Here is a 10401-nt window from a genome sequence, read left to right on the forward strand (position 1 = left end):
ACTATACTCACTTATTCCTCAGCTATAAAACCCCCTTCCTACTTGCGTTTCTCCTGGCCACAAGGTTCTGGTCCATTGTGCTTCCTCCTCCTGCACCCTCTCTCCTCCCTTCTTGTCCTTTTCTCCTTCTTTACCTGCCCCCACTATTGAACCTCTAGTCCCACCTTTCCCCTCCACTGCCCAGTCACATACTTTAGCCTTTATTGACCAGTTAAAATGGGGAGAAGGTTAATTCACCTGAGTACTCGATGGACTGCTTCCAGCCCTCCTGAGGAAGCAGAATTAACATCAGAATAAGAACAGCATCCACCAACCCACCACAGGACTGAACAAAAATGGAGTGTTGGGATGATGGGAGAGATGGGAGAGTTGGAAAGGAGAGTGCAGTAGATGGGCACTTCCTAGATACAAGAGAAGATGGGAGACTTCACAAGACATCATGGGGCCTGGAGGAGAGAGAGTCCAGATGGGGAAGGAGGAGGAATGAGCAAGTGAAGAATGTCAGCGCCTGTAGGCTCCTTGTGGGCAGACAGAGGAGGCAGCCCATGTGGGTGGAAAACACGGACAGAAAGCAGAAAAGCCCCTTCTAGAGGGCCTAAGGGCCTTGAACACCACACCAAACACTTGGGATTTCTATCTGTAAGTTATTCTCAGCCTGGGAGTACCATGATTTGTTCGAACTTTCCTAGGAGAGGTTCTAGAAATAGAAGGAAATTGTAAAAGTAAAGTAATTAAGTTAAAAATTTAAAAATAATTGGAGAGGGAAAGAAAGTTAAGTTTAACCTATTATATAAAGAAAAAGTCATCACTACTACAGAAAAAAAAAGAATCCGTTTGAATGCAAAGGTTGTCACACATGCATGTGGTATGGTATGCCTACATATCTAGAGCTTAGGAGGCTAAGGCAGAAGAGTGAAGAGTTTAAGACCAGCCTGAGCTACATACTGAAACCTTGTCTCAAAAATAAAAAATAAAGAGCCGAAAAGAGAAGGAGACAAGAGAGGGAAGAAAAAAGATGGAAGGGAAGGGGACTGCTTTCAAGTGGGGGGAGTTCTTATAAATTAATGGTTGTAATTAATTGTAAAGAGTGCCAAAGTTTACAGAAAGGGTAAGAACATGAAAGCTAAATAAAGATTGGGGATATGAAAATCCTAGGCAATCACAAATACAAACTAGTTGAATATAAGACAATGCAGCTTTTTCTTATGCTGTAAAACTGTGACCCTCATTATCAGAAAAACTGAGCTCATGCAGCAACCTTATCCCCTCCTCTGTAAATGGTGTTGGTCCACATATGCAAACGAAGACCCTAGAGTTTTCTAAATTTCTTTGCAAAGATTCAGAGAGAAGAGCTTGTGTTGCGTGTCCCTGTTTGCCATTCCATTCTGGAGAAGGCGCTGAGAGAACAAATTTAACATGAAATTTTTTATCTTTTAATGACAATTTCTCTAGCTGACATCTCCAAATTATATAGTCCTCTGTTTTATTGAAGAGTGTCAATTTCACTGTCCTGAGACTGGACAAGTAGGTCAAAGTGCAATTCAGTACAGTAACCATTTGGTGTGAAGTCTGTTCCAGCTGCCAATAAAACGAGCCTAGGGTTTTTCAAACGGATTTTTGTATGTATGGAAGGTTAATTGGAATCCACGCTTTGGTTTCTGGAGTGAAGTCATGTGACTTCAGTACAAGTAACTTCTTGGTTTAGTATTGCACCATAACTTACTTTCCTGCTGCCTCCTGACCTGGCATGTCAATCATGGCAGCAAGTGCACACAGGAGCCTTTGTTATGAACTTCAGGTTTCCTCATCACTGAAATTGTATCGCTGTTCTGCAGGAAACACTTGTATTTTATGACATGATAAACTAAGCAATCATTTTGGTAACTTTATGCTGTAAGATTAAATTTTACACTACACTGTTTACTCAGGAATTGACGGTGTATGTCCTTATTAGTCTTGAAACATGGAATGCTTGCTGTAACTATTGGTGGTCCAGTTTTGTGGGTATCCATGGCATTGATACAGACAGAATAAAACTATACTTCCATACTTAAAAAAAAAGATTGGGGATTTGAACATTTAAAAAAAGCAGTTTGGCTTGTATTTGACCTCACATACTTCTTATAACAGGCTGGCTCTACTATATTTCACAAGTACCAGTAACTAGTGCTATAAAGCATGGAATACAAGTCCTGGCACATGGAGTTCAATAACTGTTAGTAATTTTTAATGATAATTAAATGTATTATGTAAGTACCTGCCTTAGGAATCAGAAAAAACAGAGTATAATTGTTCCCCATGATGGCCCAAGGTCATCATAAATATTAATTATTTAATGAGGCTACAAGCACAAGGACATCTTGGAAGTGACCAGGAATTCTGGGGTTGTTGGCTCCCACACAAAACAGCTCCAGTGTAATTGATGGCTAATGGTGGGACTGGCAGTCAGCTAACTACTACTCACTTGTCTTAGTCAGGGTTTCTATTCCTGCACAAACATCATAACCAAGAAGCAAGTTGGGGAGGAAAGGGTTTATTCAGCTTACACTTCTGCATTGCTGTTCATCACAAAAGGAAGTCAGGACTGGAACTCAAGCAGGGTTGAAAGCAGGAGCTGATGCAGAGGCCATGGAGAGATGTTTCTTACTGGCTTGCTTCCCCTGGCTTGCTCAGCCTGCTCTCTTATAGAACCCAAGAGCAACAGCCCAAAGGTGGCACCACCCACAAAGGGCCCTCCCCCTTGATCACTAATTGAGAAAATGCCCCACAGCTGGATCTCATGGAGGCACTTCCCCAACTAAAGCTCCTTTCTCTGTGATAACTCCAGCCTGTGTCAAGTTGACACACAAAACTAGCCAGTACATCACTCTATCAAGCTGTCAGTTCTTATGACTGCCAATGTGCCTGCACTGGCTATTTCTCACCTCACAATTTCCTACCACTAAGCATCTTTGAGCTGAGACATTGAGTTAATTAAATATTGGAAATGCATACAAATAAGGACTGGTCTCTTTAACCTACCTCAACCCATTTCCTGATTCTTTAGAAACCCTGGTTTCCAGAGTGAGGTCTGTGAGTCTATCCAGGTCCAATGCTGCATACCTATAATGACAGCAATCAAGAGGCTGAGGCAGGAGGATTGCAAGCTTGAGGCCAGCCTGAGCTACATAGTGATACTGTGTCTCAAAAAATAAAATAAAGGAACGGGTAAGAGGCCCACACCCTCAGTTTGGATCCCAGGAAAACCTAACTAAGAAAGTCCCCAACATCAAATGGGTAGTGTCTTAGTTGGGGTTTCTACTGTCGTGAAGAGACACCATGGCCGTAGCAACTTTAATAAAAGAAAATATTTAGTTAGGGCTGGCTTACAGTTCATAGGTGTAGTCCATTATCATCATGGTGGAAAGCACAGTGGCAAGCAGGCAGACATGGTGCTAGAGAGGTAGCTGAGACTTCTACATCTGGATTAGCAGGCATCAAGAAGAGAAAGGTGACAACTAGGTTTGACTTGAGCATCTGAAATTTCAAAGCCCAGCCAACAGTCACAAACTTCCTCCAAAAAGGCCACACATCCTAATAGTGCCACTTCTTATGGGCCTATGGGGGCCATTTTCATTCAGACTGTCACAGGTAGGAAGAAACTGCACAGCCTTAAAATATGTGTGTGATTGTTAGCCACTGTCCAGGTAGGGGAGTGGAGGGAGGCATGGCGTGGAGAATGTGCAGACTGAATGCTTCTGGGCAGGTATGACTTCAAGACCAGAAATATTTTCTTTATAGTTTACCTAAATGTCCACACCTCTCTCCCTTTGTCCCTGTCCTTTAGAATGCAGAGTTGACATTTAATCAAGAGAAATTTCTAGAGAAATTAAAGCCCCCATACTGTCATGCTGGACTTGTGGTAGATGCTTGCCTAGCCTAACCTTTTCTCTTATTCTTTCAGCCATATCCTTTAATCGCATCTTCTGAGAAAAGACTCAAGCATTTGATTCTTCTGATATCACACAGATGCAGGCAGGAAGGAGGAAGGGCCGTGGTGACTGACAGGTGCATTATTGACAGGAGTGTTGTGGGGCCTGGTCATTTCTGTTCCTCCTGAGGGTGCTATTTTAAAGAAAACTCTTCCTCATGACTGAAGGTGATTTTCACATGTAAGACATAGACCAGCAGCCAGTGTATCAGTGATATGTCATGGTGTCGCTCGCTACACATAGGAATAGAGGAGTTCACAGATTGTGGATGTGGTAGAAGAGACTGTTGGTGGGTAGCAGGTGTGAGAGTCATAGTCTCTTATATCTACCAGGATCCCTATTTCTATTTTTCTTCCACAGTACTGAATGATTCATTCCCACTGTTTCATTTCTTCTTTATTAAAGTTTATGTCTTTTCCTGTTGAACTTGTCTAATAGGGTATTGCATTCCTAGAGAAGTCTATTTTCTAGTGTCACCTTGTGTCCTGGACACCTTAAGTAGGACACAAGTGGAAGACAGCACTGAGGAAACCCCCTGGTGGCTTCTATTGAATGGATTTCATATAATAAGATAATAATGAAAGACTAATTCTGAGAAAGGTGATAGACTGTGTACAGTAAATTTACTTTAAACAAATGTTCATGTGTTTAAATTTTATAATAGTTTAAAAAATAGTTTCAATTTAATTTATAGTTATATATTATATAAATTAATTTTAAAAATAAAATATTTAAAATAAAAATTAAATTTAAAAAAGTTTTCATGGTCTTTAATTTTAAAAGAAAAATTGGTTCCAGGTGATTGAATCTTTGAAGCACATTTTCAGTAGCCTTTTCCTAATGTGATCAGTACTCTAGCTGGAGAAGAGGATGTGCAAACCTACTCAACTACATGTATTTTACATGACTGTTTGCTCAAAAGGGAATATTCTGATCTGTATTTTAGGTGCTAATTAAAGCATCTAGGTAACACACCATCTTCTTCAAATAGATAGAGCCTTTTGCCATTTGAAATAAATTTCACCTACCTTCTTAGGGAGAGAAGACGAGAATTTTTCTCGCTTTTTTTGGGCAAGGATTTTGTATTTTTTATTTTTAATACAACTTCCCAGTGTAACTATATCCATAATTTAGTTAATGTACTAAAATTTAATTTTTTGATAATGAATAAATTTATAGTAGATCAAGATGAGTACATGGAAGAAATACACATTGCACTTGACAACAGTTTTCAAAAGCAGACTCTGCTAACTGTGAATGTGTGCATCTGAAAGCTGCTTCTTAATTTGCTGATACAAATTAATTTCTGAGCACACTCCAGAGAAATAACACCCTTTAATTTAATGTTTGCTAGTGCAAATTTCATGAAATAATAAATGAAAAAGGTAGTTTTCCTGTATAATGTGCTTCCTGTGAGTTAGAAGGTCAAGAAGCAATACTGAGCAGCTAGAATACCATAGCCAAGTTAAACTACACTTAGTACATGTAAAACTGTGTAGTAAAGCACAGAACCCAGACACACCCTCCTTACACTGTAAATCAGTTTAAGATGTTTCACAATAGTCAATATAATGTTGATTCTAAGAAAACACATTGAATTATTGGGGAACTGTGACCTCTGCATGCACATTACAGACCAGAATTCATTACCTGTTCATCAGGCAACATTACCAAGGAGAAATGGTGCAAGATCTCAGAGATCAATCACAGTTCATGCTTTGCATGGTGTTGAAGAACACAGGAGGGAAAGCTTTAAGGAAACCCCACAGGACTTTTCTTTCCCTGCCCATCACTAACATAGTCAAAAGCACTCTGGTCATTATGTGTTCTTCCTATGAACCTTCTAAATTCTGAAGAAGATTAGAATTAAACATTTCAAAAACTAATAGTCACATAACAGTGATCTTTCTGGAACTGCTTCAGTGTGTCAGCAGCAGATCCCACGTTCTGATGCTCTGTTGAATGACAAGAAGGTAAACATGGAGGATGGTCTAAAGACTGCCATGTGGATCTTAAAGATACTCATCTCTACTCTGTGTCTGTGTTTAAATAAACACCAGTGTTTAAATGAAATAAGCAATATCAGAAGCTAGAGGGAAGCACCTTGGAACCCTCTTTTACATCTCATAACACAATGGGGTTGGTCCTCTTTGGCCAAGGATTATTAAACCTGTTAGAGCATCTCCTGGAGTCCTTCCTTGTCTGGCTTGAGAAGGCCTTTACTTTGCTTTAAGCTCCAGTCCCTGTATTGACTCGTGAAACAGGTTTCTTTAGAACTAATGCCTAGGCTTACTCCATATCCAGGAGCTAACAGAAATGGAGGTATGGCTGTACTCTCTAAGTCTGCTCCTCAATATTGTCATCATCTTAGCAATTTCCCAAAGATTAGACAGTTAACTTGTAACTCAGGGTCCCATACCCATGTATTTCTACTTGAAAAACCTGGGCATGATATACACACCTATAATCTCAGCCTTCAAGAGGTAGAGGTAGGAGGATTTTCAATTCAACACTACCCTGGGCTACATGTGAGAGTAAAGGGGAAATCATTTGAAATGTAAATAAAAATATATCGAATAAAAAAATCACTGTCCTCATGGAAAAAAGAAATGGAAAGGATAAGAACATGTAAAAGGATAGACGAGGAAAAATGGAACGAGAGAGGAGAAGGAAGAAGAGACTATTTAAAAGATGGTATTTCTGTATCAAGCATACAGAGATCTATCTTCTTGTCACTATTTCCTAATAATTCAATGTGCTTTCTTAGAATCAACATTGTATTGAATATTGTAAAACATCTAAGTTGACTTATGGTGTAAGGAGGATGTGTTTGGGTTCCATGCTATTACTACACAATTTTACATAGGAGATGTGGCCATCTCTAGATGTAATATTGATGAGGGATCCTTGAACCAAAGTCCCATGTGACTGATTGTATGCTGACTGTTAACTACACCTTATAAAAACTGTCTAGGCGATAATCAGAATCTAGGGGAAGATTCATTAATACAGATGAGTCTGGCCCATGTTTGGTTAGACAGGGTAACTGTGGGGGAGGTGGCACAGAATCAAACAGTGATCACCAAGAGTCCTCCTGTCTTGTCTCTTAAACTACTTGTTCTATTACAAGAGTTGACTGAGGAAAAATAAGATAGGATAGAACCTAGAGGTAAAACCTTGATTACACCCTGCTTTTTAACTTCTTTCTGAAGATATCTGTTGGAAGGCCACCTACAGGAAGAATATTAAACAGCATCTAACATAAACCTGACCTATCTCTCCCCTTCTGTGCACAGCAAGTACCCATTACTCACAGGCACAGTAGTACTTTTTAAGGGAGGACACAGAAAGGTGGGATCCATTTCTCCTGCTTGTCATAGGTCAGCTTATTGCTCTAATGAAGCAAGATTTATTCTATTCAAAGCAATAAAACATCCATTGCTGTGTGGTAAGAATCAGAACTTTTGCTCAGAGTCTTCATTACCTGCCCAGTAACTTGAGTTTAGATAGGATCATGAATAGAATTCCCATGAGGGCACAAGTGGCTTTATAAGGACAAGTAGGGAAACCTCATTATCAAACTTGCTCTGTCTCACTAGGTGATGTCCCCTTCATCATGTTATGATGTAGCAAGAGGGCCCTTATCAGATACTGTTGTTGTGTTCTGGAAACTCACAGTCTCCACAATCATGGGCCAAACAAATCTATTTTCTTTAAAAAATTACCCAGGCTATGGCATGTGGTTATAACCACAGAAAATGAACTAAGATAGTAACTTTTGTTTTGTTTTCTAGCCAACTTCAGTATACAAACTTTGAGGGATATAAATATCGATTTAAAGAATTTATTTAGGGCCAGTGAGATGTCTCAGTGGGTTGCTGATCTGAGTTTTAGCCCCGGAATAGATGTGGAAGAAGGAAAGAATTAACTTCTGAATGCTGTCCTCTTGTCTGTACATGTGCACTGTGGTACTCACATGTGTGCAAGCAGGTACATCCGCCCACACAAGCAAAGAAATATTTGAAGTTATTTTATCTTGTAATGTTTGACTCAACAATATTAATAAATATATTTACTCATTTAGCCACACTGTATCATAAAGCACATGCAATACTGTAGTCATTCAATAATATTAATTTTTCTAATTTTGTTATCAGTTTTATATTAACTTTTCATGTGACTATTGGCTATATGTATTTTTATAGTTCCTATTGCCAATGTTGAGCCTCTTATAAGCATTCTAAAGCACATGACTTTTGGTTCTGACCTACTGAAAGCTGTGGCTATGCCAACTAGAAAACAAGTTCAAACTACAAGCTTCCATTGATTTTCCAAGCTCACTGGAAATGAGCTCAAATCATAAGCTTCTACCTTATGATTGACTAAGAAAGATGATTTTTCCATTGGTTCTATAATAAGCTTCAGAATTTGAACAATTACCCCTTTCTTAATTGATGTTTAAAGTTGGTGTACAGTGACTTTCAACAGTTCCAATGTGAGGTCCTTATACTGATTATTAACCCTTTCTCAAGTGGATTTTCTTTTTTGTTTTTAAATGATTTCTCAAGTGCCCTCTGTCAGCACCTTAAACTGACATTACTGAAGGTGTTTCCAGAGTTAAATGTCCAAAATAATTCAGTTGTGATCACATTCTACATTGTGAATCTTTGTCGTGACTTGACATTAAATGCTTCTCCCTAGTGAGTAAACTTTAGGAGAGGAAAAACAATATTGTCTTCTCATAGTAGACATAGGATGTAGTCATTGTTGATAATCACAAGGACAAACGATTGAGCTTCTTGACTTGGGTGCTGAGAACAGAACACTGGCCTTTCGAAAGATAAGCAACTGTTCTTAACTTTCTAGTCATTTCTCCAGCCCCCATAGGTGGGTATATTTTTTTTAAAAATAATAAAAAGTGGACAAATCCCTGCTGAATAAGGTAAAATAAAAATATTACTAAAAGTAAAATAGAGAGTATAGAAAGATAGATGGTAAAAAGACAAAGACAGTAAAAAGGCAAAAGGTAGGTGAAAGATTGCCTACCAACAATTAGATTCAGGTTAGCTGTTATTCTTCCCTTTGGTGTCCCACTATATTCTGCTTTCCATATTTTGTAATAGATATACTTACTTGCAGCCTTTTTTTTAATAAAGAAGTTATGTATTTTTTTCCTGATTTAAAGCTCCTGGAAGTTTCTCTTTGAATTTGATGTTTTGTTATTTCTCTGATAAAAGCAGCTCACTTTGGACTTTTAGTTTTGTTTATATATGACTCATGATTTGTTTTTCCGTGTTATTCTCTTTTTATGTTGAGTTTTCTCCTTCTTTTATATGTTTTGTTATCCATGTCATATTTCTATGGATCTATATTCCATTTTAATTGCACTTGTGTGTGCACACATGTGTGAGTCTCTCTGTCTGTCTGTCTGTCTCTCTCTCTCTCTCTCTCTCTCTCTGTGTGTGTGTGTGTGTGTGTGTGTGTGTGTGTATGTAAACCTCAGAAATGCATGTTGAAACAAGAAGACAAGTCGAGAAAGTTAGTTCTCGCTTTCCACCATATGTGTCCCAGAAATTGAGCTTGGGTCATTAGACTTGGTGGCAAGTGACTTTGGCTGAGCTACCTTGCTGTCCCTGATTAAACACTTTATTGTACTAGGATTTTTTTTCCCAAGACAGGATTTCTCTGTGTAGCCTTAGCTTCCTGGAATTTGCTTTGTAGAGCATGGTGGCCTCAAACTCAGAGAGATCCACCTGCCTCTGCTTCTGGAGTGCTGAGATTAAAGATGTGTGCCACAACACCTGGCTACAAGAGGATTCTTAATTCTTTTGCTTACTTTATAGCCAAAATATGACTCGGTTGCAAATACTTACCTAATAATGACATATATTTCATCACTAGAATATATTATATGCAGACAGGTACTGTAAAATGCTGACATAAATCCATGAGTCTATGACTTTAATGGGACTACCCGTTTCTTAGGGGACAGTCACTGAAACCTGTCGGAGTCTTGTAATATGTCAACCATTTCTAAACTAAAGCTCCTTAGTTGTAGTATTAAAAATAATCTGAAAGGTATGAATCTCCTTTGCCCTTGCCTTGAAGTCTGATGAATACAGACACCACTAGAACTTCAGTTCAAAAATTTTATTCACTACAACTCTAATGGAAATAAAAACATCTTTTCTTCATTTAAACATGGCAGCATGAGACATGCTGGAGCAGCTTAGCAAACCATGAATGAAATATTAGTTGTTATTGAATGGCCACACAACTGTTTAAGTTTTGAAAGAAAGTGTTGTCTTGCCCTTTAATTTTAGGATGGATTCATTAAGAAACATTATCAAGGTCAGGAAAAATGGCTCAGGGGTTACGACCACTGACTTCTTTTCCAGAGGTCCTGAGTTCAATTCCCAGAAACCACTCG

This window comes from Apodemus sylvaticus, chromosome 10, assembly GCF_947179515.1.
Source record: "Apodemus sylvaticus chromosome 10, mApoSyl1.1, whole genome shotgun sequence".
NCBI classification, from domain to species: Eukaryota; Metazoa; Chordata; class Mammalia; order Rodentia; family Muridae; genus Apodemus; species Apodemus sylvaticus.